Source organism: Pristiophorus japonicus, unplaced genomic scaffold (assembly GCF_044704955.1).
Source record: "Pristiophorus japonicus isolate sPriJap1 unplaced genomic scaffold, sPriJap1.hap1 HAP1_SCAFFOLD_71, whole genome shotgun sequence".
NCBI classification, from domain to species: domain Eukaryota; kingdom Metazoa; phylum Chordata; class Chondrichthyes; family Pristiophoridae; genus Pristiophorus; species Pristiophorus japonicus.
In genome coordinates, this window is record NW_027254624.1 from 3,143,473 (window position 1) to 3,170,147 (window position 26,675).

Consider the following 26,675-nt stretch of genomic DNA (forward strand, 5'->3'; position numbering starts at 1 on the left):
TCTCTCCCCATAGTCCTGTATCAATCCAGAACTAATCCCACTGCCCCGCGCTCTCCACATAGTCTTGTATCAATCTCCAAACTAATCTCACTGCCCCGCTCTCTCCCCATAGTCCTGTATCAATCCGAAACTAATCTCACTGCCTCGCTCTCTCTCCATAGTCCTGTATCAATCCCAAACTAATCCCACTGCCCCGCTATCTCCCCATAATCCTGTATCTGTCCGAAAATAATCCCACTGCCCCACTCTCTCCCCATTGTCCTGTATCAATCCCCAAACTAATCTGACTGCCTCGCTCTCTCCCCATAGTCCGGTATCAATCCCCAAACTAATCCCACTGCCCCGCTCTCTCCCCATAGTCCTGTATCAATCCCCAAACTAATCCCACTGACCCGCTCTCTCCCCACAGCCCTGTATCAATCCCAAACTAATCCCACTGCCCCGTTCTCTTCCCATAGTCCTGTATCAATCTCCAAACTAATCCCACTGCCCTGCTCTCTCCCCATAGTCCTGTATCAATCCCAAACTAATCCCACTGCCTCGCTCTCTCTCCATAGTCCTGTATCAATCCCAAACTAATCCCACTGCCCCGCTATCTCCCCATAATCCTGTATCTGTCCCAAAATAATCCCACTGCACCACTCTCTCCCCATAGTCCTGTATCAACCCCCAAACTAAACTGACTGCCTCGCTCTCTCCCCATAGTCCGGTATCAATCCCCAAACTAATCCCACTGCCCCGCTCTCTCCCCATAGTCCTGTATCAATCCCCAAACTAATCCCACTGCCCCGCTCTCTCCCCACATTCCTGTATCAACCCCCAAACTAATCCTACTGCCCCGCTCTCTCTGCATAGTCCTGTATCAATGCCAAACTAATCTCACTGACCCCATCTCTCCCCATAGTCCTGTATCAATCCCGAACTAATCCCACTGCCCCGCTCTCTCCCCATAGTCCTTTATCAATCTCCAAACTAATCCCACTGCCCCGCTCTCTCCCCATAATCCTGTATAAATCCCAAACTAATCCCACTGCCTCGCTCTCTCTCCATAGTCCTGTATCAATCCCAAACTAATCCCACTGCCCCGCTATCTCAACAAAATCCTGTATCTGTCCCAAAATAATCTCACTGCCCCACTCACTCCCCATAGTCCTGTATCAATCCCCAAACTAATCCCACTGCCTCGCTCTCTCCCCATAGTCCTGTATCAATCCCCAAACTAATCCCACTGCCCCGCTCTCTCCCCATAGTCCTGTATCAATCCCCAAACTAATCCCACTGCCCCGCTCTCTCCCCATAGTCCTGTATCAATCCCCAAACTAATCCCACTACCACGCTCTCTCCCCATTGCCCTGTATCAATCCCCAAACTAATCCCACTACCACGCTCTCTCCCCATAGTCCTGTATCAATCCCCAAACTAATCCCACTGCCTTGCTCTCTCCCCATAGTCCTGTATCAATCCCCAAACTCATCCCACTGCCCCGATCTCTCCCCATTGTCCTGTATCAATGCCAAACTAATCTCACTGACCCCCTCTCTCCCCATAATCCTGTATCAATCCCGAACTAATCCCACTGCCCCGCTCTCACCCCATAGTCCTGTATCAATCTCCAACCTAATCCCACTGGCCGGTCTCTCCACATAGTCCTGTATCAATCTCCAACCTAATCCCAGTGCCCCGCTCTCTCCCCATAATCCTGTATCAATCCCCAAACTAATCCCAATGCCCCGCTCTCTCCCCATAGTACTGTATCAATCCCAAACTGATCCCACTGCCCCGGTCTCTCCCCATAGTCCTGTATCAATCCCCAAACTAATCTCACTGTCCCGCTCTCTCCCCATAGTCCTGTATCAATCCCCAAACTAATCCCACTGCCCCGCTCTCTCCCCATAGCCCTGTATCAATCCCCAAACGAATCTCACTGTCCCGCTCACTTCCCATAGTCCTGTCTCAATCCCCAAACTAATCCCACTGCACCGCTCTATACGCATAGTCCTGTATCAATCCCAAACTGATCGCAATGCCCCGGTCTCTCCCCATAGTCCTGTATCAACCCCCTTACTAATCCCACTGCCCCGCTCTCTCCCCATAGTCCTGTATCAATGCCAAACTAATCTCACTGACCCCCTCTCTCCCCATAGTCCTGCATCAATCCCCAAACTAATGCCACTGCCCTGCTCTCTCCCCATAGTCCTGTATCAATCCCCAAACTAATCCCACTGCCCGGCTCTCTCCACATAGTCCTGTATCAATCCCCAAACTATTCCTACCGCCCCACTCTCTCCACATAGCCCTGTTTCAATCCCAAACTAATTCAACTGCCCGGCTCTCTCCCCATAGTCCTGTATCAATTCCCCAAACTAATCCCACTGCCCCGCTCTCTCCCCATAGCCCTGTATCAATCCCCAAACTATTCTTACTGCCCCACTCTCTCCACATAGTCCTGTATCAATCCCAAACTAATCCCACTGCCCCGCTCTCTCCCCATAGTCCTGTATAAATCCCCAATCTAATCATACTGTCCCGCTCTCTCCCCATAGTCATGTATCAATGCCAAACTAATCTCACTGACCCCCTCTCTCCCCATAGTCCTGTATCAATCCCAAACTAATCCCACTGCCTCGCTCTCTCTCCATAGTCCTTTATCAATCCCAAACTAATCCCACTGCCCCGCTATCTCCCCATAATCCTGTATCTGTCCCAAAATAATACCACTGCCCCACTCTCTCCCCATAGTGCTGTATCAATCCCCAAATTAATCCCACTGCCCCGCTCTCTCCACACAGTCCTGTATCAATCCCCAAACTAATCCCACTGCCCCGCTCTCTCCCCATAGTCCTGTATCAATCCCCAAACTAATCCCACTGCCCGCTCTCTCCCCATAGCCCTGTATCAATCCCCAAACTAATCGCACTGCCCCGCTCTCTCCCCATAGTCCTGTATCAATCCCCAAACTAATCCCACTACCACGCTCTCTCCCCATTGTCCTGTATCAATCCCCAAACTAATCCCACTACCACGCTCTCTCCCCATAGTCCTGTATCAATCCCCAAACTAATCCCACTGCCTTGCTCTCTCCCCATTGTCCTGTATCAATTCCAAACTAATCTCACTGACCCCCCTCTCTCCTCATAATCCTGTATCAATCCCGAACTAATCACACTGCCCCGCTCTCTCCCCATAGTCCTGTATCAATCTCCAACCTAATCCCACTGCCCCGCTCTCTCCCCATAGTCCTGTATCAATCTCCAACCTAATCCCACTGCCCCGCTCTCTCCCCATAGTCCTCTATCAATCCTCAAACTAATCCCAATGGCCCGCTCTCTCCCCATAGTACTGCATCAATCCCAAACTGATCCCACTGCCCCGGCCTCTCCACATAGTCCTGTATCAATCACCAAACTAATCACACTGCCACGCTCTCTCCCCATATCCCTGTATCAATCCCCAAACTAATCCCACTGTCCCGCTCTCTTCCCATAGTCCTGTATCAATCCCCAAACTAATCCCACTGTCCCGCTCTCTTCCCATAGTCCTGTATCAATCCCCAAACTAATCCCACTGCACCGCTCTCTACCCATAGTCCTGTATCAATCCCCAAACTAATCCCACTGCTCCGCTCTCTACCCATAGTCCAGTATCAATCCCAAACTGATCCCAATGCCCCGGTCTCTCCCCATAGTCCTGTATCAATCCCCAAACTAATCCCACTGCCCCGCTCTCTCCCCATAGACCTGCATCAATGCAAAACTAATCTCACTGACCCCATCTCTCCCCACAGTCCTGTATCAATCCCCAAACTTATGCCACTGCCCTGCTCTCTCCCCATAGTCCTGTATCAATCCCCAAACTAATCCCACTGCCCCGCTCTCTCCACAAAACCCTGTATCAATTCCCAAACTATTCCTACTGCCCCACTCTCTCCACATAGACCTGTATCAATCCCAAATTAATTCAACTGCCCCGCTCTCTCCCCATAGTGCTGTATCAATTCCCCAAACTAATCCCACTGACCCGCTCTCTCCCCATAGCCCTGTAACAATCCCCAAACTAATGCCACTGCCCTGCTCTCTCCCCATAGTCCTGTATCAATCCCCAAACTAATCCCACTGCCCCGCTCTCTTCCCCATAGCCCTGTATCAATCCCCAAACTATTCTTACTGCCCCACTCTCTCCACATAGTCCTGTATCAATCCCAAACTAATCCCACTGCCGCGCTCTCTCCCCATAGCCCTGTATCAATTCCCAAACTAATCCCACTGCCCCGCTCTCTCCCCATAGTCCTCTATCAATGCCTAACTAATCTCACTGACCCCCTCTCTCCCCATAGTCCTGTATCAATCCCGAACTAATCCCACTGCCCCGCTTTCTCCCCAGAGTCCTGTATCAATCTCCAATCTAATCCCACTGCCCCGCTCTCTCCCCATAGTCCTGTATCAATCCCAAACTAATCCCACTGCCTCGCTCTCTCTCCATAGTCCTTTATCAATCCCAAACTAATCCCACTGCCCCGCTATCTCCCCATAATCCTGTATCTGTCCCAAAATAATCCCACTGCCCCACTCTCTCCCCATAGTCCTGTATCAAACCCCAAACTAATCTGACTGCCTCGCTCTCTCCCCACATTCCTCTTTCAATCCCCAAACTAATCCCAATGCCCCGCTCTCTCCCCATAGTACTGTATCAATCCCAAACTGTTCCCACTGCCCCGGCCTCTCCCCATAGTCCTGTATGAATCTCCAAACTAATCGCTCTGCCCCGCTCTCTCCCCATAGCCCTGTATCAATCCCCAAACTAATCCCACTGTCCCGCTCTCTTCCCATAGTCCTGTCTCAATCCCCAAACTAATCCCACTGCACCGCTCTATACGCATAGTCCTGTATCAATGCAAAACTAATCTCACTGACCCCATCTCTCCCCATAGTCCTGTTTCAATCCCCAAACTTATGCCACTGCCCTGCTCTCTCCCCATAGTCCTGTATCAATCCCCAAACTAATCCCACTGCCCCGCTCTCTCCACAAAACCCTGTATCAATTCCCAAACTATTCCTACTGCCCCACTCTCTCCACATAGCCCTGTATCAATCCCAAACTAATTCAACTGTCCCGCTCTCTCCCCATAGTGCTGTATCAATTCCCCAATCTAATCCCACTGACCCGCGCTCTCCCCATAGCCCTGTATCAATCCCCAAACTAATGCAACTGCCCTGCTCTCTCCCCATAGTCCTGTATCAATCCCCAAACTAATCCCACTGCCCCGCTCTCTTCCCCATAGCCCTGTATCATTCCCCAAACTATTCTTACTGCCCCACTCTCTCCACATAGTCCTGTATCAATCCCAAACTAATCCCACTGCCGCGCTCTCTCCCCATAGCCCTGTATCAATTCCCAAACTAATCCCACTGCCCCGCTCTCTCCCCATAGTCCTCTATCAATGCCAAACTAATCTCACTGACCCCCTCTCTCCCCATAGTCCTGTATCAATCCCGAACTAATCCCACTGCCCCGCTTTCTCCCCAGAGTCCTGTATCAATCTCCAATCTAATCCCACTGCCCCGCTCTCTCCCCATACTCCTGTGTCAATCCCAATCTAATCCCACTGCCTCGCTCTCTCTCCATAGTCCTTTATCAATCCCAAACTAATCCCACTGCCTCGCTATCTCCCCATAATCCTGTATCTGTCCCAAAATAATCCCACTGCCCCACTCTCTCCCCATAGTCCTGTATCAAACCCCAAAAAAATCTGACTGCCTCGCTCTCTCCCCACATTCCTCTTTCAATCCCCAAACTAATCCCAATGCCCCGCTCTCTCCCCATAGTACTGTATCAATCCCAAACTGATCCCACTGCCCCGGCCTCTCCCCATAATCCTGTATGAATCCCCAAACTAATCGCTCTGCCCCGCTCTCTTCCCATAGTCCTGTCTCAATCCCCAAACTAATCCCACTGCACCGCTCTATACGCATAGTCCTGTATCAATCCCAAACTGATCGCAATGCCCCGGTCTCTCCCCATAGTCCTGTATCAATCCCCTTACTAATCCCACTGCCCCGCTCTCTCCCCATAGTCCTGTATCAATGCCAAACTAATCGCACTGACCCCCTCTCTCCCCATAGTCCTGCATCAATCCCCAAACTAATGCCACTGCCCTGCTCTCTCCCCATAGTCCTGTATCAATCCCAAACTAATCCCACTGCCCCGCTATCTCCCCATAATCCTGTATCTGTCCCAAAATAATCCCACTGCCCCACTCTCTCCCCATCGTCCTGTATCAACCCCCAAACTAATGCCACTGCCCTGCTCTCTCCCCATAGTACTGTATCAATCCGAAACGGATCCCAATGCCCCGGTCTCTCCCCATAGTCCTGTATCAATCCCCAAACTAATCCCACTGCCCCGCTCTCTCCCCATAGTCCTGTATCAATGCAAAACTAATCTCACTGACCCCCTCTCACCCCATAGTCCTGTATCAATCCCCAAACTAATGCCAACTGCCCTGCTCTCTACCCATAGTCCTGTATCAATCCCCAAACTAATCCCACTGCCCCGCTCTCTCCACATAGCCCTGTATCAATCCCCAAACAATTCCTACTGCCCCACTCTCTCCACATAGCCCTGTATCAATCCCAAACTAATTCAACTGCCCCGCTCTCTCCCCATAGTCCTGTATCAATTCCCCAAACTAATCCCACTGACCCGCTCTCTCACCACAGCCCGATATCAATCCCCAAACTAATCCCACTGCCCCGCTCTCTTCCCATAGTCCTGTATCAATCCCCAAACTAATCCCACTGCCCCGCTCTCTCCCTATAGTCCTGTATCAATCTCAAACTGATCCCACTGCCCCGGCCTCTCCCCATAGTCCTGTATCAATCCCCAAACTAATCCCACTGACCCCCTCTCTCCCCATATTCCTGTATCAATCTCAAAACGAATGCCACTGCCCTGCTCTCTCCCCATAGTCCTGTATCAATCCCCAAACTAATCCCACTGCCCCGCCCTCTCCCCATAGCCCTGTATCAATCCCCAAACAATTCTTACTGCCCCACTCTCTCCACATAGTCGTGTATCAATCCCAAACTAATCCCACTGCCCCGCTCTCTCCCTATAGTCCTGGATCAATTCCCCAAACTAATCCCACTGACCCGCTCTCTCCCCATAGCCCTGTATCAATCCCCAAACTAATCCCACTGCCCCGCTCTCTTCCCATAGTCCTCTATCAATCCCCAAACTAATACCACTTCCCAGCTATCTCCCCATAGTCCTGTATCAATCCCAAACTGATCCCACTGCCCCGGCCTCTTCCCATAGTCCTGTATCATTCCCAAACTAATCGCACTGCCCCGCTCTCTCCCCATAGTCCTGTACCAATGCCAAACTAATCTCACTGACCCCCTCTCTCCCCATAGTCCTGTATCAATCCCGAACTAATCCCACTGCCCCGCTCTCTCCCCATAGTCCTGTATCAATCTCCAAACTAATCCCACTGCCCCGCTCTCTCCCCATAGTCCTGTATCAATGCCAAACTAATCCCACTGCCTCGCTCTCACTCCATAGTCCTTTATCAATCCCAAACTAATCGCACTGCCCCGCTATCTCCCCATAATCCTGTATCTGTCCCAAAATAATCCCACTGCCCCACTTTCTCCCCATAGTCCTGTATCAACCCCCAAACTAATCTGACTGCCTCGCTCTCTTCCCACATTCCTGTATCAATCCCCAAACTAATCGCACTGCCCCGCTCTCTCCACATAGCCCTGTATCAATCCCCAACTAATCCCACTGTCCCGCTCTATTCCCATAGTCCTGTCTCAATCCCCAAACTAATCCCACTGCCCCGCTCTCTCCCCATTGTGCTGTATCAATCCCAAACTGATCCCAATGCCCCGGTTTCTCCCCATAGTCCTGTATCAATCCCCAAACTAATCCCACTGCCCCGCTCTCTCCACATAGCCCTGTTTCAATCCCCAAACTATTCCTACTGCCCCACTCTCTCCACATAGCCCTGTATCAATCCCAAACTAATTCAACTGCCCCGCTCTCTCCCCATAGTCCTGTATCAATTCCCCAAACTAATCCCACTGCCCCGGCCTCTCCCCATAGTCCTGTATCAATCCCCAAACTTATCCCACTGCCCCGCTCTGTCCACATAGTCCTGTATCAATGCCAAACTAATCTCACTGACCCCCTCTCTCCCCATAGTCCTGTATCAATCCCCAAACTAATGCCACTGCCCTGCTCTCTCCCCATAGTCCTGTATCAGTCCCCAAACTAATCCCACTGCCCCGCTCTCTCCCCATAGCCCTGTATCAATTCCCCAAACTAATCCCACTGCCCCGGCCTCTCCCCATAGTCCTGTATCAATCCCCAAACTAATCGCACTGCCCCGCTCTCTCCCCATAGTCCTGTATTATTCCCCAAACTAATCCCACTCCCACGCTCTCTCCCCATAGTCCTGTATCAATCACCAAACTAATCCCACTGCCTTGCTCTCTCCCCATAGTCCTGTATCAATCCCCAAACTAATCCCTCTGCCCCGATCTCTCCCCATTGTCCTGTATCAATGCCAAACTAATCTCACTGACCCCCTCTCTCCCCATAATCCTGTATCAAACCCGAACTAATCCCACTTCCCCGCTCTCTCCCCATAGTCATGTATCAATCTCCAACCTAATCCCACTGCCCCGCTCTCTCCCCATAGTCCTGTATCAATCTCCAACCTAATCCCACTGCCCCGCTCTCTCCCCATAGTCCTGTATCAATCCCCAAACTAATCCCAATGCGCCGCTCTCTCCCCATAGTACTGTATCAATCCCAAACGGATCCCAATGCCCCGGTCTCTCCCCATAGTCCTGTATCAATCCCCAAACTAATCCCACTGCCCCGCTCTCTCCCCATAGTCCTGTATCAATGCAAAACTAATCTCACTGACCCCCTTTCACCCCATACTCCTGTATCAATCCCCAAACTAATGCCACTGCCCTGCTCTCTACCCATAGTCCTGTATCAATCCCCAAACTAATCCCACTGCCCCGCTCTCTCCACATAGCCCTGTATCAATCCCCAAACAATTCCTACTGCCCCACTCTCTCCACATAGCCCTGATTCAATCCCAAACTAATTCAACTGCCCCGCTCTCTCCCCATAGTCCTGTATCAATTCCCCAAACTAATCCCACTGACCCGCTCTCTCACCATAGCCCTATATCAATCCCCAAACTAATCCCACTGCCCCGCTCTCTTCCCATAGTCCTGTATCAATCCCCAAACTAATCCCACTGCCCCGCTCTCTCCCTATAGTCCTGTATCAATCTCAAACTGATCCCACTGCCCCGGCCTCTCCCCATAGTCCTGTATCAATCCCCAAACTAATCCCACTGACCCCCTCTCTCCCCATATTCCTGTATCAATCTCAAAACGAATGCCACTGCCCTGCTCTCTCCCCATAGTCCTGTATCAATCCCCAAACTAATCCCACTGCCCCGCTCTCTCCCCATAGCCCTATATCAATCCCCAATCTATTCTTACTGCCCCACTCTCTCCACATAGTCCTGTATCAATCCCAAACTAATCCCACTGCCCCGCTCTCTCCCTATAGTCCTGTATCAATTCCCCAAACAAATACCACTGCCCAGCTATCTCCCCATAGTCCTGTATCAATCCCAAACTGATCCCACTGCCCCGCTCTCTTCCCATAGTCCTGTATCATTCCTAAACTAATCCCACTGCCCCGATCTCTCCCCATTATCCTGTATCAATGCCAAACTAATCTCACTGACCCCCTCTCTCCCCATAATCCTGTATCAAACCCGAACTAATCCCACTTCCCCGCTCTCTCCCCATAGTCCTGTCTCAATCTCCAACCTAATCCCACTGCCCCGCTCTCTCCCCATAGTCCTGTATCAATCTCCAACCTAATCCCACTGCCCCGCTCTCTCCCCATAGTCTTGTATCAATCCCCAAACTAATCCCAATGCGCCGCTCTCTCCCCATAGTACTGTATTAAACCCAAACGGATCCCAATGCCCCGGTCTCTCCCCATAGTCCTGTATCAATCCGCAAACTAATCCCACTGCCCCGCTCTCTCCCCATAGTCCTGTATCAATGCAAAACTAATCTCACTGACCCCCTCTCTCCCCATAGTCCTGTATCAATCCCCAAACTAATGCCACTGCCCTGCTCTCTCCCCATAGTCCTGTATCAATCCCCAAGCTAATCCCACTGCCCGGCTCTCACCACATAGCACTGTATAAATCCCCAAACTATTCCTACTGCCCCACTCTCTCCACATAGCCCTGTATCAATCGCCAAACTAATTCAACTGCCCCGCTATCTCCCCATAGTCCTGTATCAATCCCCAAACTAATCCCACTGCCCCGCTCTCTCCCCATAGTCCTGTATCAATCCCAAACTGATCCCACTGCCCCGGTCTCTCCCCATAGTCCTGTATCAATCCCCAAACTAAACGCACTGCCCCGCTGTCTCCCCATAGTCCTGTATCAATCCCGAACTAATCCCACTGCCCCGCGCTCTCCCCACAGTCTTGTATCAATCTCCAAACTAATCTGACTGCCTCGCTCTCTACCCATAGTCCGGTATCAATCCACAAACTAATCCCACTGCCCCGCTCTCTCCCCATAGTCCTGTATCAATCCACAAACAAATCCCACTGCCCCGCTCTCTCCACACATTCCTGTATCAATCCCCAAACTCATCCCACTGACCCGCTCTCTCCCCAGAGCCCTGTATCAATCCCAAACTAATCCCACTGCCCCGTTCTCTTCCCATAGTCCTGTATCAATCTCCAAACTAATCCCACTGCCCCGCTCTCTCCCCATAGTCCTGTATCAATCCCAAACTAATCGCACTGCCTCGCTCTCTCTCCATAGCCCTGTATCAATCCCAAACTCATCCCACTGCCCCGCTATCTCCCCATAATCCTGTGTCTGTCCCAAAATATTCCCACTGCACCACTCTCTCCCCATAGTCCTGTATCAATCCCCAAACTAATCCCACTGCCCCGCTCTCTCCCCACAGTCCTGTATCAATCCCGAAACTAATCCCACTGCACCGCTCTCTCCCCATAGTCCTGTATCAATCCCCAAACTAATCCCACTGCCCGCTCCCTCCCCATAGCCCTGTATCAATCCCCAAACTAATCGCACTGCCCCGCTCTCTTCCATAGTCCTGTATCAATCCCCAAACTAATACCACTACCACGCGCTCTACGCCTAGTCCTGTATCAATCCCCAAACTAATCCCACTGCCTTGCTCTCTCCCCACAGTCCTGTATCAACCCCCAAACTAATCTGACTGTCCCGCTCTCTTCCCATAGTCCTGTCTCAATCCCCAAACTAATCCCACTGCCCCGCTCTCTCCCCATTGTGCTGTATCAATCCCAAACTGATCCCAATGCCCCGGTCTCTCCCCATAGTCCTGTATCAATCCCCAAACTAATCCCACTGCCCCGCTCTCTCCCCATAGTCCTGTATCAATGCCAACCTAATCTCACTGACCCCATCTCTCCCCATAGTCCTGTATCAATCCCCAAACTAATGCCACTGCCCTGCTCTCTCCCCATAGTCCTGTATCAATCCCCAAACTAATCCCACTGCCCGGCTCTCTCCACATAGCCCTGTATAAATCCCCAAACTATTCCTACTGCCCCACTCTCTCCACATAGTCCTGTATCAATCCCAAACTAATTCAACTGCCCCGCTCTCTCCCCATAGTCCTGTATCAATTCCCCAAACTAATCCCACTGACCCGCTCTCTCCCCACAGCCCTGTATCAATCCCCAAACTAATCCCACTGCCCCGCTCTCTTCCCATATACTGTATCAATCCCGAAACTAATCCCACTGCCCCGCTCTCTCCCCATAGTCCTGTATCAATCCCAAACTGATCCCACTGCCCCGGTCTCTCCCCATAGTCCTGTATCAATCCCCAAACTAAACGCACTGCCGCGCTGTCTCCCCATAGTCCTGTATCAATCCCGAACTAATCCCACTGCCCCGCGCTCTCCCCATAGTCTTGTATCAATCTCCAAACTAATCCCACTGCCCCGCTCTCTCCCCATAGTCCTGTATCAATCCCAAACTAATCCCACTGCCTCGCTCTCACTCCATAGTCCTGTATCAATCCCAAACTAATCCCACTGCCCCGCTATCTCGCCATAATCCTGTATCTGTCCGAAAATAATCCCTCTGCCCCACTTTCTCCCCATTGTCCTGTATCAAACCCCAAACTAAGCTGACTGCCTCGCTCTCTACCCATAGTCCGGTATCAATCCCCAAACTAATCCCACTGCCCCGCTCTCTCCCCATAGTCGTGTATCAATCCACAAACTAATCCCACTGCCCCGCTCTCTCCCCACATTCCTGTATCAATCCCCAAACTCATCCCACTGACCCGCTCTCTCCCCAGAGCCCTGTATCAATCCCAAACTAATCCCACTGCCCCGTTCTCTTCCCATAGTCCTGTATCAATCTCCAAACTAATCCCACTGCCCCGCTCTCTCCCCATCGTCCTGTATCAATCCCAAACTAATCGCACTGCCTCGCTCTCTCTCCATAGTCCTGTATCAATCCCAAACTCATCCCACTGTCCCGCTATCTCCCCATAATCCTGTGTCTGTCCCAAAATATTCCCACTGCACCACTCTCTCCCCATAGTCCTGTATCAATCCCCAAACTAATCCCACTGCCCCGTTCTCTCCCCACATTCCTGTATCAATCCCCAAACTAATCCCACTGACCGCCTCTCTCCCCATAGTCCTGTGTCAATCCCGAACTAATCCCACTGCCCCGCTCTCTTCCCATAGTCCTGTATCAATCCCCAAACTAATCCCACTGCCCCGCTCTCTACCCATAGTCCTGTATCAATCCCAAACTGATCCCACTGCCCCGGTCTCTCCCTTTAGTCCTGTATCAATCCCCAAACTAATCGCACTGCCCCGCTATCTCCCCATAGTCCTGTGTCAATGCCAAACTAATCTCACTGACCGCCTCTCTCCCCATAGTCCTATATCAATCCCGAACTAATCCCACTGCCCCGCTCTCACCCCATAGTCCTGTATCAATCCCCAAACTAATCCCACTGCCCCGCTCTCTACCCATAGTCCTGTATCAATCCCAAACTGATCCCACTGCCCCGGTCTCTCCCTTTAGTCCTGTATCAATCTCCAAACTAATCCCACTGCCCCGCTCTCTCCCCATAATCCTGTATCTGTCCCAAAATAATCCCACTGCCCCACTCTCTCCCCATAGTCGTGTATCAACCCCCAAACTAATCTGACTGCCTCGCTCTCTCCCCACATTACTGTATCAATCCCCAAACTAATCCCACTGCGCCGTTCTCTTCCCATAGTCCTGTAGCAATCCCCAAACTAATCCCACTGCCCCGCTCTCTCCCCATAGCCCTGTATCAATCCCCAAACTATTCTTACTGCCCCACACTCTCCACATAGTCCTGTATCAATCCCAAACTAATCCCACTGCCCCGCTCTCTCCCCATAGTCCTGTATCAATCCCCAATCTAATCGCACTGTCCCGCTCTCTCCCCATAGTCATGTATCAATGCCAAACTAATCTCACTGACCCCCTCTCTCCCCATAGTCCTGTATCAATCCCAAACTAATCCCACTGCCTCGCTCCCTCTCCATAGTCCTTTATCAATCCCAAACTAATCCCACTGCCCGGTTATCTCCCCATAATCCTGTATCTGTCCCAAAATAATACCACTGCCCCACTCTCTCCCCATTGTCCTGTATCAATCCCCAAATTAATTCCATTGCCCCGCTCTCTCCCCACAGTCCTGTATCAATCCCCAAACTAATCCCACTGCCCCGCTCTCTCCCCATAGTCCTCTATCAATCCCCAAACTAATCCCACTGCCCGCTCTCTCCCCATAGCCCTGTATCAATCCCCAAACTCATCGCACTGCCCCGCTCTCTCCCCATATTCCTGTATCAATCCCCAAACTAATCCCACTGCCCGCTCTCTCCCCATAGCCCTGTATCAATCCCCAAACTAATCGCATTGCCCCGCTCTCTCCCCATAGTCCTGTATCAATCCCCAAACTAATCCCACTACCACGCTCTCTCCCCATAGTCCTGTATCAATCCCCAAACTAATACCACTGCCTTGCTCTCTCCCCATAGTCCTGTATCAATCCCCAAACTAATCCCACTGCCCCGCTCTCTTCCCATATACTGTATCAATCCCCAAACTAATCCCACTGCCCCGCTCTCTCCCCATAGTCCTGTATCAATCCCAAACTGATCCCACTGCCCCGGTCTCTCCCCATAGTCCTGTATCAATCCCCAAACTAAACGCACTGCCCCGCTGTCTCCCCATAGTCCTGTATCAATCCCGAACTAATCCCACTGCCCCGCGCTCTCCCCATAGTCTTGTATCAATCTGCAAACTAATCCCACTGCCCCGCTCTCTCCCCATAGTCCTGTATCAATCCCAAACTAATCCCACTGCCTCGCTCTCACTCCATAGTCCTGTATCAATCCCAAACTAATCCCACTGCCCCGCTATCTCCCCATAATCCTGTATCTGTCCGAAAATAATCCCACTGCCCCACTCTCTCCCCATTGTCCTGTATCAACCCCCAAACTAATCTGACTGCCTCGCTCTCTACCCATAGTCCGGTATCAATCCCCAAACTAATCCCACTGCCCCGCTCTCTCCCAATACTCCTGTATCAATCCACAAACTAATCCCAATGCCCCGCTCTCTCCCCACATTCCTGTATCAATCCCCAAACTCATCCCACTGACCCGCTCTCTCCCCAGAGCCCTGTATCAATCCCCAACTAATCCCACTGCCCCGTTCTCTTCCCATAGTCCTGTATCAATCTCCAAACTAATCCCACTGCCCCGCTCTCTCCCCATAGTCCTGTATCAATCCCAAACTAATCGCACTGCCTCGCTCTCTCTCCATAGTCCTGTATCAATCCCAAACTCATCCCACTGCCCCGCTATCTCCCCATAATCCTGTGTCTGACCCAAAATATTCCCACTGCACCACTCTCTCCCCATAGTCCTGTATCAATCCCCAAACTAATCCCACTGCCCAGCTCTCTCCCCATAGTCCTGTATCAATCCCCAAACTAATCCCACTGCCCAGCTCTCTCCCCACAGTCCTGTATCAATCCCCAAACTAATCCCACTGCACCGCTCTCTCCCCATAGTCCTGTATCAATCCCCAAACTAATCCCACTGCCCGCTCCCTCCCCATAGCCCTGTATCAATCCCCAAACTAATCGCACTGCCCCGCTCTCTTCCCATAATCCTGTATCAATCCCCAAACTAATACCACTACCACGCGCACTACGCCTAGTCCTGTATCAATCCCCAAACTAATCCCACTGCCTTGCTCTCTCCCCACAGTCCTGTATCAACCCCCAAACTAATCTGGCTGCCTCGCTCTCTTCCCACATTCCTGTATCAATCCCCAAACTAATCCGAATGCCCCGCTCTCTCCCCATAGTACTGTATCAATCCCAAACTGATCCCACTTCCCCGGCCTCTCCCCATAGTCCTGTATCAATCCCCAAACTAATCGCACCGCCCCGCTCTCTCCCCATAGCCCTGTATCAATCCCCAACTAATCCCACTGTCCCGCTCTCTTCCCATAGTCCTGTCTCAATCCCCAAACTAATCCCACTGCCCCGCTCTCTCCCCATTGTGCTGTATCAATCCCAAACTGATCCCAATGCCCCGGTCTCTCCCCATAGTCCTGTATCAATCCCCAAACTAATCCCACTGCCCCGCTCTCTCCCCATAGTCCTGTATCAATGCCAAACTAATCTCACTGACCCCCTCTCTCCCCATAGTCCTGTATCAATCCCCAAACTAATGCCACTGCCCTGCTCTCTCCCCATAGTCCTGTATCAATCCCCAAACTAATCCCACTGCCCGGCTCTCTCCACATAGCCCTGTATAAATCCCCAAACTATTCCTACTGCCCCACTCTCTCCACATAGCCCTGTATCAATCCCAAACTAATTCAACTGCCCCGCTCTCTCCCCATAGTCCTGTATCAATTCCCCAAACTAATCCCACTGACCCGCTCTCTCCCCACAGCCCTGTGTCAATCCCCAAACTAATCCCACTGCCCCGCTCTCTTCCCATATACTGTATCAATCCCCAAACTAATCCCACTGCCCCGCTCTCTCCCCATAGTCCTGTATCAATCCCAAACTGATCCCACTGCCCCGGTCTCTCCCCATAGTCCTGTATCAATCCCCAAACGAAACGCACTGCCCCGCTGTCTCCCCATACTCCTGTATCAATCCCGAACTAATCCCACTGCCCCGCGCTCTCCCCATAGTCTTGTATCAATCTCCAAACTAATCCCACTGCCCCGCTCTCTCCCCATAGTCCTGTATCAATCCCAAACTAATCCCACTGCCTCGCTCTCACTCCACAGTCCTGTATCAATCCCAAACTAATCCCACTGCCCCGCTATCTCCCCATAATCCTGTATCTGTCCGAAAATAAACCCACTGCCCCACTCTCTCCCCATTGTCCTGTATCAACCCCCAAACTAATCTGACTGCCTCGCTCTCTCACCATAGTCCGGTATCAATCCCCAAACTAATCCCACTGCCCCGCTCTCTCCCCATAGTCCTGTATCAATCCACAAACTAATCCCACTGCCCCGCTCTCTCCCCACATTCCTGTATCAATCCCCAAACTCATCCCACTGACCCGCTCTCTCCCCAGAGCCCTGTATCAATCCCAAACTAATCGCACTGCCTCGCTCTCTCTCCATAGTCCTGTATCAATCCCAAACTCATCCCACTGTCCCGCTATCTCCCCATAATCCTGTGTCTGTCCCAAAATATTCCCACTGCACCACTCTCTCCCCATAGTCCTGAATCAATCCCCAAACTAATCCCACTGCCCCGCTCTCTCCCCACATTTCTGTATCAATCCCCAAACTAATCCCACTGACCGCCTCTCTCACCATAGTCCTGTATCAATCCCGAACTAATCCCACTGCCCCGCTCTCTTCCCATAGTCCTGTATCAATCCCCAAACTAATCCCACTGCCCCGCTCTCTCCCCATAGCCCTGTATCAATCCCCAAACTATTCTTACTGCCCCACTCTCTCCACATAGTCCTGTATCAATCCCAAACTAATCCCACTGCCCCGCTCTCACCCCATAGTCCTGTATCAATCCCCAATCTAATCGCATTGTCCCGCTCTCTACCCATAGTCATGTATCAATGCCAAACTAATCTCACTGACCCCCTCTCTCCCCATAGTCCTGTATCAATCCCAAACTAATCCCACTGCCTCGCTCTCTCTCCATAGTCCTTTATCAATCCCAAACTAATCCCACTGCCCCGCTATCTCCCCATAATCCTGTATCTGTCCCAAAATAATACTACTGCCCCACTCTCTCCCCATAGTCCTGTATCAATCCCCAAATTAATCCCACTGCCCCTCTCTCTCCCCACAGTCCTGTATCAATCCCCAAACTAATCCCACTGCCCCGCTCTCTCGCCATAGTCCTGTATCAATCCCCAAACTAATCCCACTCCCCGCTCTCTCACCATAGCCCTGTATCAATCCCCAAACTAATCGCACTGCCCCGCTCTCTCCCCATAGTTCTGTATCAATCCCCAAACTAATCCCACAACCACGCTCTCTCCCCATAGTCCTGTATCAATCCCCAAACTAATCCCACTACCACGCTCTCTCCCCATAGTCCTGTATCAATCCCCAAACTAATCCCACTACCACGCTCTCTCCCCATTGTCCCGTATCAATGCCAAACTAATCTCACTGACCCCCCTCTCTCCCCATAATCCTGTATCAATCCCCTTACTAATCCCACTGCCCGCTCTCACCCCATAGCCCTGTATCAATCCCCAAACTAATCGCACTGCCTCGCTCTCTCCCCATAGTCCTGTATCAATCCCCAAACTAATCCCACTACCACGCTCTCTCCCCATAGTCCTGTATCAATCCCCAAACTAATCCCACTACCCGCTCTCTCCCCATAGTCCTGTCTCAATCCCCAAACTAATCCCACTGCACCGCTCTATACGCATAGTCCTGTATCAATCCCAAACTGATCGCAATGCCCCGGTCTCTCCCCATAGTCCTGTATCAATCCCCTTACGAATCCCACTGCCCCGCTTTCTCCCCATAGTCCCGTATCAATGCCAAACTAATCCCACTGACCCGCTCTCTCCCCATAGCTCTGTATCAAACCCCAAACTAATCCCACTGCCCCGCTCTCTTACCATAGACCTGTATCAATCCCCAAACTAATCCCACTGCCCCGCTCTCACCCCATAGCCCTGTATCAATCTCCAAACTAATCCCACTGCCCCGCTCTCTTCCCATAGACTTGTATCAATCCCCAAACTAATCCCACTGCCCCGCTCTCTCCCCATAGTCCTGTATCAATCCCAAACTGATCCCACTGCACCGGTCTCTCCCCATAGTCCTGTATCAATCCCCAAAATAAACGCACTGCCCCGCTCTCTCCCCATAGTCCTGTATCAATGGCAAACTAATCTCACAGAGCCCCTCTCTCCCCATAGTCCTGTATCAATCCCGAACTAATCCCACAGCCCCACGCTCTCCCCATCGTCCTGTATCAATCTCCAAACTGATCCCACTGCCCCGCTCTCTCCCCATAGTCCTGTATCTGTCCCAAAATAATCCCACTGCCCCACTCTCTCCCCATCGTCCTGTATCAATCCCCAAACTAATCCCACGGCCCCGCTCTCTCCCCATAGTCCTGTATCAATCCCCAAACTAATCCCACTGCCCGCTCTCTCCCCACAGCCCTGTATCAATCCCCAAACTAATCGCACTGCCCCGCTCTCTCCCCATAGCCCTGTATCAATCCCCAAACTAATCCCACTACCACGCTCTCTCCCCATAGTCCTGTATCAATCCCCAACCTAATCCGACTGCCTTGCTCTCTCCCCAGAGTCCTGTATCAATCCCCAAACTAATCCCACTGCCCCGATCTCTCCCCTTTGTCCTGTATCAATGCCAAACTAATCTCACTGACCCCCTCTCTCCCCATGATCCTGTATCAATCCCGAACTAATCCCAATGCCCCGCTCTCTCCCCATAGTCCTGTATCAATCTCCAACCTAATCCCACTGCCCCGCTCTCTCCCCATAGTCATGTATCAATCTCCAACCTAATCCAACTGCCCCGCTCTCTACCCATAGTCCTGTATCAATCCCCAAACTAATCCCAATGCCCCGCTCTGTCCCCATTGTACTGTATCAATCCCAAACTGATTCCAGTGCCCCGGACTCTCCCCATAGTCCTGTATCAATCCCCAAACTAATCGCACTGCCCCGCTCTCTCCCCATAGCCCTGTATCAATCCCCAAACACTTCCCACTGTCCCGCTCTCTTCCCATAGTCCTGTATCAATCCCGAAACTAATCCCACTGCACCGCTCTCTCCCCATAGTCCTGTATCAATGCAAAACTAATCTCACTGACCCCCTCTCTCCCCATAGTCCTGTATCAATCCCCAAGCTAATGCCACTGACCTGCTCTCTCCCCATAGTCCTGTATCATTCCCCAAACTAATCCCACTGCCCCGCTCTCTCGACATAGCCCTGTATCAATCCCCAAACTATTCCTACTGCCCCACTCTCTCCACATAGCCCTGTATCAATCCCAAACTAATTCAACTGCCCTGCTCTCTCCCCATAGTCCTGTATCAATTCCCCAAACTAATCCCACTGACCCGCTCTTTCCCCATAGCCCTGTATCAATCCCCAAACTAATCCCACTGCCCCGCTCTCTTCCCATAGTCCTGTATCAATCCCCAAACTAATCCCACTGCCCCGCTCTCTCCCTATAGTCCTGTATCAATCCCAAACTGATCCCACTGCCCCGGCCTCTCCCCATAGTCCTGTATCAATCCCCAAACTAATCCCACTGCCCCGCTCTCTCCACATAGTCCTGTATCAATGCCAAACTAATCTCACTGACCCCCTCTCTCCCCATAGTCCTGTATCAATCCCCAAACTAATGCTTCTGCCCTGCTCTCTCCCCATAGTCCTGTATCAGTCCCCAAACTAATGCCACTGCCCCGCTCTCTCCCCATAGCCCTGTATCAATCCCCAAACTATTCTTACTGCCCCACTCTCTCCACATAGTCCTGTATCAATCCCAAACTAATTCAACTGCCCAGCTCACTCCCCATAGTCCTGTATCAATTCCCCAAAATAATCCCACTGACCCGCTCTCTCCCCAAAGCCCTGTATCAATCCCCAAACTAATCGCACTGCCCCGCTCTCTCCCCATAGTCCTGTATCATTCCCCAAACTAATCCCACTCCCACGCTCTCTCCCCAAAGTCCTGTATCAATCCCCAAACTAATCCCACTGCCTTGCTCTCTCCCCATAGTCCTGTATCAATCCCCAAACTAATCCCACTGCCCCGATCTCTCCCCATTGTCCTGTATCAATGCCAAACTAATCTCACTGACCCCCTCTCTCCCCATAATCATGTATCAAACCCGAACTAATCCCCCTTCCCCGCTCTCTCCCCATAGTCCTGTATCAATCTCCAACCTAATCTCACTGCCCCGCTTTCTCCCCATAGTCCTGTATCAATCCCCAAACTAATCCCAATGCGCCGCTCTCTCCCCATAGTACTGTATCAATCCCAAACGTATCCCAATGCCCCGGTCTCTCCCCATAGTCCTGTATCAATCCCAAAACAATTCCTACTGCCCCACTCTCTCCACATAGCCCTGTATCAATCCCAAACTAATTCAACTGCCCCGCTCTCTCCCCATAGTCCTGTATCAATTCCCCAAACTAATCCCACTAACCCGCTCTCTCCCCATAGCCCTATATCAATCCCCAAACTAATCCCACTGCCCCGCTCTCTCCCTATAGTCCTGTATCAATCTCAAACTGATCCCACTGCCCCGGCCTCTCCCCATAGTCGTGTATCAATCCCCAAACTAATCCCACTGACCCCCTCTCTCCCCATATTCCTGTATCAATCTCAAAACTAATGCCACTGCCCTGCTCTCTCCCCATAGTCCTGTATCAATCCCCAAACTAATCCCACTGCCCCGCTCTCTCCCCATAGCACTGTATCAATCCCCAAACTATTCTTACTGCCCCACTCTCTCCACATAGCCCTGTATCAATCCCAAACTAATTCAACTGCCCCGCTCTCTCCCCATAGTCCTGTATCAATTCCCCAAACTAATCCCACTGACCCGCTCTCTCCCCATAGTCCTGTATCAATCCCCAAACTAATCCCACTGCCCCGCGCTCTCCCTATAGTCCTGTATCAATCTCAAACTGATCCCACTGCCCCGGCCTCTCCCCATAGTCGTGTATCAATCCCCAAACTAATCCCACTGACCCCCTCTCTCCCCATATTCCTGGAGCAATCTCAAAACTAATGCCACTGCCCTGCTCTCTCCTCATTGTCCTGTATCAATCCCCAAACTAATCCGACTGCCCCGCTCTCTCCCCATAGCCCTGTATCAATCCCCAAACTATTCTTACTGCCCCACTCTCTCCACATAGTCCTGTATCAATCCCAAACTAATCCCACTGCCCCGCTCTCTCCCTATAGTCCTATATCAATTCCCCAAACTAATCCCACTGACCCGCTCACTCCCCATAGCCCTGTATCAATCCCCAAACTAATCCCACTGCCCCGCTCTCTTCCCATAGTCCTCTATCAATCCCCAAACTAATACCACTGCCCAGCTATCTCCCCATAGTCCTGTATCAATCCCAAACTGATCCCACTGCCCCGGCCTCTTCCCATAGTCCTGTATCATTCCCAAATTAATCGCACTGCCCCGCTCTCTCCCCATAGTCCTGTATCAATGCCAAACTAATCTCACTGACCCCCTCTCTCCCCATCGACCTGTATCAATCCCGAACTAATCCCACTGCCCCGCTCTCTCCCCATATCCTGTATCAATCTCGAAACTAATCCCACTGCCCCGCTCTCTCCCCATAGTCCTCTATCAATGCCAAACTAATCCCACTGCCTCGCTCTCTCCCCATAGTCCTTTATCAATCCCAAACTAATCGCACTGCCCCGCTATCTCCCCATAATCCTGTATCTGTCCCAAAATAATCCCACTGCCCCACTTTCTCCCCATAGTCCTGTATCAACCCCCAAACTAATCTGACTGCCTCGCTCTCTTCCCACATTCCTGTATCAATCCCCAAACTAATCCCAATGCCCCGCTCTCTCCCCATAGTACTGTATCAATCCCAAACTGATGCCACTGCCCCGGCCTCTCCCCATAGTCCTGTATCAATCCCCAAACTAATCGCACTGCCCCGCTCTCTCCCCATAGCCCTGTATCAATCCCCAACTAATCCCACTGTCCCGCTCTCTTCCCATAGTCCTGTCTCAATCCCCAAACTAATCCCACTGCCCCGCTCTCTCCCCATTGTGCTGTATCAATCCCAAACTGATCCCAATGCCCCGGTCTCTCCCCATAGTCCTGTATCAATCGCCAAACTACTCCCACTGCCCCGCTCTCTCCCCATAGTCCTGTATCAATGCCAAACTAATCTCACTGACTCCCTCTCTCCCCATTGTCCTGTATCAATCCCCAAACTAATGCCACTGCCCTGCTCTCTCCCCATAGTCCTGTATCAATCCCCAAACTAATCCCACTGCCCGGCTCTCTCCACATAGCCCTGTATAAATCCCCAAACTATTCCTACTGCCCCACTCTCTCCACATAGCCCTGTATCAATCCCAAACTAATTCAACTGCCCGGCTCTCTCCCCATAGTCCTGTATCAATTCCCCAAACTAATCCCACTGACCCGCTCTCTCCCCACAGCCCTGTATCAATCCCAAAACTAATCCCACTGCCCCGCTCTCTTCCCATATACTGTATCAATCCCCAAACTAATCCCACTGCCCCGCTCTCTCCCCATAGTCCTGTATCAATCCCAAACTGATCCCACTGCCCCGGTCTCTCCCCATAGTCCTGTATCAATCCCCAAACTAAACGCACTGCCCCGCTGTCTCCCCATATTCCTGTATCAATGCCGAACTAATCCCACTGCCCCGCGCTCTCCCCATAGTCTTGTATCAATCTCCAAACTAATCCCACTGCCCCGCGCTCTCCCCATAGTCCTGTATCAATCCCAAACTAATCCCACTGCCTCGCTCTCACTCCATAGTCCTGTATCAATCCCAAACTAATCCCACTGCCCCGCTATCTCCCCATAATCCTGTATCTGTCCGAAAATAATCCCACTGCCCCGCTCTCTCCCCACATTCCTGTATCAATCCCAAACTAATCCCACTGCCCCGTTCTCTTCCCATAGTCCTGTATCAATCTCCAAACTAATCCCACTGCCCCGCTCTCTCCCCATAGTCCTGTATCAATCCCAAACTAATCGCACTGCCTCGCTCTCTCTCCATAGTCCTGTATCAATCCCAAACTCATCCCACTGCCCCGCTATCTCCCCATAATCCTGTGTCTGTCCCAAAATATTCCCACTGCACCACTCTCTCCCCATAGTCCTGTATCAATCCCCAAACTAATCCAACTGCCCCGCTCTCTCCCCACAGTCCTGTATCAATCCCCAAACTAATCCCACTGCACCGCTCTCTCCCCATAGTCCTGTATCAATCCCCAAACTAATCCCACTGCCCGCTCCCTCGCCATAGCCCTGTATCAATCCCCAAACTAATCGCACTGCCCCGCTCTCTTCCCATAGTCCTGTATCAATCCGCAAACTAATACCACTACCACGCGCTCTACGCCTAGTCCTGTATCAATCCCCAAACTAATCTGACTGCCTCGCTCTCTTCCCACATTCCTGTATCAATCCCCAAACTAATCCCAATGCCCCGCTCTCTCCGCATAGCACTGTATCAATCCCAAACTGATCCCACTTCCCCGGCCTCTCCCCATAGTCCTGTATCAATCCCCAAACTAATCGCACTGCCCCGCTCTCTCCCCATAGCCCTGTATCAATCCCCAACTAATCCCACTGTCCCGCTCTCTTCCCATAGTCCTGTCTCAATCCCCAAACTAATCCCACTGCCCCGCTCTCTCCCCATTGTGCTGTATCAATCCCAAACTGATCCCAATGCCCCGGTCTCTCCCCATAGTCCTGTATCAATCCCCAAACTAATCGCACTGCCCCGCTCTCTCCCCATAGTCCTGTATCAATGCCAAACTAAGCTCACTGACCCCCTCTCTCCCCACAGTCCTGTATCAATCCCAAACTAATTCAACTGCCCCGCTCTCTCCCCATAGTCCTGTATCAATTCCCGAAACTAATCCCACTGACCCGCTCTCTACCCACAGCCCTGTATCAATCCCCAAACTAATCCCACTGCCCCGCTCTCTTCCCATATACTGTATCAATCCCCAAACTAATCCCACTGCCCCGCTCGCTCCCCATAGTCCTGTATCAATCCCAAACTGATCCCACTGCCCCGGTCTCTCCCCATATTCCTGTATCAATCCCCAAACTAAACGCACTGCCCCGCTGTCTCCCCATAGTCCTGTATCAATCCCGAACTAATCCCACTGCCCCGCGCTCTCCCCGTAGACTTGTATCAATCTCCAAACTAATCCCACTGCCCCGCTCTCTCCCCATAGTCCTGTTTCAATCCCAAACTAATCCCACTGCCTCGCTCTCACTCCATATTCCTGTATCAATCCCAAACTAATCCCACTGCCCCGCTATCTCCCCAGAATCCTGTATCTGTCCGAAAATAATCCCACTGCCCCACTCTCTCCCCATTGTCCTGTATCAACCCCCAAACTAATCTGACTGCCTCGCTCTCTCCCCATAGTCCGGTATCAATCTCCAAACGAATCCCACTGCCCCGCTCTCTCCCCATAGTCCTGTATCAATCCACAAACTAATCCCACTGCCCCGCTCTCTCCCCACATTCCTGTATCAATCCCCAAACTCATCCCACTGACCCGCTCTCTCCCCAGAGCCCTGTATCAATCCCAAACTAATCCCACTGCCCCGTTCTCTTCCCATAGTCCTGTATCAATCTCCAAACTAATCCCACTGCCCCGCTCTCTCCTCATAGTCCTGTATCAATCCCAAACTAATCGCACTGCCTCGCTCTCTCTCCATAGTCCTGTATCAATCCCAAACTCATCCCACTGTCCCGCTATCTCCCCATAATCCTGTGTCTGTCCCAAAATATTCCCACTGCACCACTCTCTCCCCATAGTCCTGTATCAATCCCCAAACTAATCCCACTGCCCCGCTCTCTCCCCACAGTCCTGTATCAATCCCCAAACTAATCCCACTGCACCGCTCTCTCCCCATAGTCCTGTATCAATCCCCAAACTAATCCCACTGCCCGCTCCCTCTCCATAGCCCTGTATCAATCCCCAAACTAATCGCACTGCCGCGCTCTCTTCCCATAGTCCTGTATCAATCCCCAAACTAATACCACTACCACGCGCTCTACGCCTAGTCCTGTATCAATCCCCAAACTAATCCCACTGCCTTGCTCTCTCCCCATAGTCCTGTATCAATCCCCAAATTAATCCCACTGCCCCGATCTCTCCCCATTGTCCTGTATCAATGCCAAACTAATCTCAGTGACCCCCTCTCTCCCCATAATCCTGTACCAATCCCGAACTAATCCCACTGCCCCGATCTCTCCCCATAGTCCTGTATCAATCTCCAACCTAATCCCACTGCCCCGCTCTCTCCCCATAGTCCTGTATCAATCCCAAACTAATCCCACTGCCTCGCTCTCTCTCCATTGTCCCGTTCAAATCCCAAAGTAATCCCACTGCCCCGCTATCTGCCCATCATCCTGTATCTGTCCCAAATAATCTCACTGCCCCACTCTGTCCCCATCGTCCTGTATCAACCCCCAAACTAATCCCATTGCCTCGCTCTCTCCCCATAGTCCTGTATCAATCCCCAAACTAATCCCACTGCCACGCTCTCTCCCCATAGTCCTGTTTCAATCCCCAAACAAATCCCACTGCCCCGCTCTCTCCCCACAGTCCTGTACCAATCCCCAAACTAATCCCACTGCCCGGCTCTCTCCCCATAGTCCTGTATCAATTCCCCAAACTAATCCCACTGACCCGCTCTCTCCCCATAGCCCTATATCAATCCCCAAACTAATCCCACTGCCCCGCTCTCTTCCCACAGTCCTGTATCAATCCCAAACTGATCCCAATGCCCCGGTCTCTCCCCATAGTCCTGTATCAATTCCCAAACTAATCCCACTGCCCCGCTCTCTCCCCATAGTCCTGTACCAATGCCAAACTAATCTCACTGACCCCCTCTCTCCCCATAGTCCTGTATCAATCCCCAAACTAATCCCACTGCCCTGCTCTCTCCCCATTGTCCTGTATCAATCCCCAAACTAATCCCACTGCCCCGCTCTCTCCCCATAGCCCTGTATCAATCCCCAAACTATTCCTACTGCCCCACTCTCTCCACATAGCCCTGTATCAATCCCAAACTAATCCCACTGCCCCGCTCTCTCCCCATAGTCCTGTATCAATTCCCCAAACTAATCCCACTGACCCGCTCTCTCCCCATAGCCCTGTATCAATCCCCAAACTAACCCCAATGCCCCGCTCTCTTCCCATAGTCCTGTATCAATCCCCAAACTAATCCCACTGCCCCGCTCTCTCCCCATAGTCCTGTATC